This window comes from Colobus angolensis, unplaced genomic scaffold (assembly GCF_000951035.1).
Source record: "Colobus angolensis palliatus isolate OR3802 unplaced genomic scaffold, Cang.pa_1.0 Scaffold40, whole genome shotgun sequence".
Classification (NCBI taxonomy): Eukaryota; Metazoa; Chordata; class Mammalia; order Primates; family Cercopithecidae; genus Colobus; species Colobus angolensis.
Genome location: NW_012117377.1, coordinates 6,775,570 through 6,780,114, shown reverse-complemented (window position 1 = coordinate 6,780,114; position 4,545 = coordinate 6,775,570).

Below are 4,545 nucleotides of genomic sequence, written 5' to 3'. Positions count from 1 at the left end.
GAGATGGAGTCTCGCCCTGTCACCCAGGCTGGAGTGTCATCTCGGCTCACTGCAACCTCCGCCTCCCAGGTTCAAGCGATTCTCCTGCCTCAGTCTCCCAAGTAGCTGGGATTACAGGCATGCATCACAACGCCTTGCTAAGTTGTTGCATCTTTAGAAGAGACGGGGTTTCACCATGTCGGCCAGGTTGGTCTCGAACTCCTGACTTCATGATCTGCGCACCTCAGCCTCCCAAAGTGCTGGGATTACAGGCGTGAGCCAGTGCACCCGGCCTCTCCTAGTGGATATAGTATTTGGAACCCAAGAACCGGGCCCCAAGAGAGCTCACTGCTACTGAGAACCATTTCATCTAGGCTCTTTCAGTGGGCAGAGGTAGAAAAAAAGTTTCAAAAATCATGAATTCATATTAATATTCAAATTAGGACATTTACAATCTAGGCACTAAGAACAGTCATTGCTAGTAGGTGTCATTGATTTTTCTTTTTTCTTGAGATGGAGTCTCACTCTGTCACCCAGGCTGGAGTGCTGCAGTGCAATCTTGGCTCACTGCAACTACCTGGCCTCCCAGGTTCAAGTGATTCTCCTGCCTCAGCCTCCCGAGTAGCTGGGATTACAGGTGTCCTCCGCCACTCCCAACTAATTTTTGTAGTTTTTGATAGAGATGGAGTTTCACCATGTTGGCCAGGCTGGTCTTGAACTCTTGACCTCAAGTGATCTGCCCGCCTTAACCTCCCAAAGTGCTGGGATTACAGGTGTGAGCCACTGGGTCTGGCCAGGTGTCATTGCTTCTTGTCCTTTTTCAGTAGAGTTACTGTCATTAAATGAAACACATATTAATGGATTGCAGGGGTTTTGCGTTCACGTTCTTTTCCATTCTGCCATGTTATTTGTCAGTAATAACTCTACAACATGTATACTATTTAAGTCTAGAACTTAATGGGACAACCTTGGTGAATCTCAGAAATAGAAGGTTGAACGAAAAGAAAGCAGACAGAAAAATGTGTACACTGTAGGTTACCATTTATCCAAAGTTAAAAAACCACAGGCTCACACATGTAGTCCCAGCACTTTGGGAGGTTGTGGCAGGCAGATCCCTGGAGGTCAGGAGTTGGAGACCAGACTGGCCAACATGGTGAAACCCCGACAATACTAAAAATACAAAAATTAGCCAGGCATAGTGGTGGACGCCTGTAATCTCAGCTACTCGGGAGGCTGAGGCAGGAGAATCGCTTGAACCTGGGAGGCCAGGTAGTTGCAGTGAGCCAAGATTGCACTGCAGCACTCCAGCCTGGGCGACAGAATGAGACTCTGTCTCAAGAAAAAAACAAACAACAAACAAACAAAAAACCCCTCAAAAAACAAAACCAAAAATTCCGCAGTTCAAAAACAAAAATCTATGCCCTAAAAGTTTTAAGGCGGGGTCAGTGAGTGGGAGGGCGGCAGTGCTGGGCGCCGGCAATGCTCTTGCTGTGGGCGTTGATCACAGATGAGTGCTCAGGCTGTAGAAGGTCGTCTAGCTGGTCACTTATGATTTGGGCACTTTTCTGTGTGTACTTTATTAAAGATTTACTCTAGGAAGATTGAACCTGTGTTGCATCCCAGTCCCTAGTCTAAGCATAGTCTCTTCATAATTTTGTTTTGTTTTGTTTTGTTTTGTTTTGGAGATGGAGTCTCGCCCTGTCGCCCAGGCTGGAGTGCAGTGGCGTGATCTTGTCTCACTGCAACCTCCGCCTCCCGGGTTCAAGCAATTCTCCTGCCTCAGCCTCCCGAGAAACTGGGATTACAGGCATGCGCCAACCACGCCTGGCTAATTTTTATATTTTTAGTAGAGACGGGGTTTCACTGTGTTGACCAGATTGGTTTTGAACTCCTGACCTCAAGTGATCTGCCCACCTTGGCCTCCCAAAGTGCTGGGATTACAGGCGTGAGCCACCACGTCCGGCCTCATAATCTATTTTTTGGGGGTCATCTTTTCGCTTTATTTTGGTTCAAAGAGCTATACATGCCACATGTATATATATATATATATTTTTTCTTGAGACAGAGTCTCATTCTGTCGCCCAGGCTGGAGCGCAATGGCGCAATCTTGGCTCACTGCAACCTCTGCCTCCCAGATTCAAGCGATTCTCCTGCCTCAGCCTCCCGAGTAGCTGAGATTATAGGCGTCCACCACCATGCCTGGCTAATTTTTGTGTTTTTAGTAGAGTCGGGGTTTCACTATGTTGGCCAGTTACATGCCACATAGCAATGTTTCTGTCAAGGATGGACCAAATATACAAGATTATATTATGGTAAGATTATAATCTTAGAATCCCATAAGATTATAATACTGTATTTTTACTGTGCCTTCTCTATGTTCAGATACATTTAGATACACAGATACTTCCCATTGTGTTATGACTGCCTGCAGTATTCGGTATAGTAACATGCTGTATAGTTTGTAACCTAGGAGCAATGGGCTGTACCATATAGTCTAGGTCTTGTAGGAGGTTGTATCATCTAGGTGTGTGTAAGTACACTCTGTGATGGTCACACAATTACGAAATCGCAGCATGATGCATTTTTTCAGAATGTGTCTCCATTCTTTTTTTTTTTTTTTTTTTTTGAGACGGAGTCTCGCTCTGTCGCCCAGGCTGGAGTGCAGTGGCCGGATCTCAGCTCACTGCAAGCTCCGCCTCCCGGGTTTACGCCATTCTCCTGCCTCAGCCTCCCGAGTAGCTGGGACTACAGGCGCCGCCACCTCGCCCGGCTAGTTTTTTGTGTTTTTAGTAGAGACGGGGGTTCACCGTGTTAGCCAGGATGGTCTCGATCTCCTGACCTCGTGATCCGCCCGTCTCGGCCTCCCAAAGTGCTGGGATTACAGGCTTGAGCCATTGCGCCCGGCCTGTGTCTCCATTCTTAAGTGACACATGACTGTACACTTCGGGAGGCCAAGGCAGGAGGATTGCTTGAGCACAAGAGTTGGAGGCCAGCCTGGGCAACATGGCAAAACCCCATCTCTTAAAAAAAAGAGAAAAATTAGCTGAGCGTGGTGGCATGCACCTGTAGTCTCAGCTGCTCAGGAGGCCGATGTGGGAAGATCACTGGAGCCCGGGGAGGTTGAGGGTACAGTGAGCCGTGACCACACCACTGCACTCCAACCTGGGCAATGAGTGAGACTCTGTCTTAAAGAAAAAAATAAAAAGAATTAAATCATGGTTTCTATCTTCTAGGAGCTTAAAATCAATGTTTGCCATAATCATCATTGGGAAGTGACCACTACATTCTGTCATCCATCCATTCATCTATTAGCATTTATTAAGAATCTACTACATCTCTGAGACTTTCTTCACAGCTATACAGCGGTCTCTCCTACAATGCCCCTCAGCATGTTGAAAGGAACTGCGCTTCTAAAACCCAGAGTAAAGGTGAGAGCTACATTGTACTTACCATTTATAAGCCAGGAATGACGCTAAGTTTTATATATCTTTTTTTTTTTTTTTTGAGATGGAGTTTCGCTCTTGTTGCCCAGGCTGCAGTGCAATAGTGTGATGGGATTACAGGCATGCACCACCATGCCTGGCTAATTTTGTGTTTTTATTTTATTTTAGGGGTTTCACCATGGTTGGGCTGGTCTTGAACTCCCGACCTCCAGTGATCCGCCCGCCTCAGCCTCCCAAAATACTGGGATTACAGGCATGAACCACCATACCCAGCCTAAGTTTTATATATTTTTTCTCATTTAACTCTCACAACAACCTTATGAGGTCAATATTATTATCCTTATCATCCATATTGAGGTAAATAATTTGGCCACAGTCACATGAGAGTGGCTGAACTAGGAGGCTGCCTTGGTTCTGTAGAGGCCAGGGCCCCTTTACTTAACTGCTGCGTAAGCGTTGGGAGAGGACGTGGTGGAGAAGGCGGCCTAGACGCAGGAGTGGGCCTCTGGGACCTGAGGCTGGCAGGGGCAAGAAGGAGCCTGGAGTTTCAGGACCCTATGGGGGTACTTAACAGACCCAGAACGAAATGTGTTACCAAAGCTCTGGTGGGTGTCCCTGAATGAGAAAGGCTGGGCTTTGGCTCTGGAGATGAGGCATGGGGTCCGTAGAGAGAACCAGGGCTTAGCAAAAAGCCATGTTGTCCGTGAGTGAGGATTCTTCCACTGCAGCCCTCCACATGTGGTCCTCGCGGTCCCTCCTGTCCTCTTTTCTTTCTTCACAATCAAGCAGCAGTCCACCTCGGGGCCACCAAGACGCCATCACCGCAGCAGGAAGGATCTGTGATTCCAGGGCACCACTAATGAACTCATGTGAAATCTCACAAAATAGTCATATATATATACACATACACACATAAACATACACACACACACATATACACGCATACACACATACACACACATACATACATACACATACACACATATATACACACATACACACACATATACACACATACACACACATATACACGCATACACACATACACACACATACATACACATACACACATATATACACACATACACACACATATACACACATACACACATACACACACATA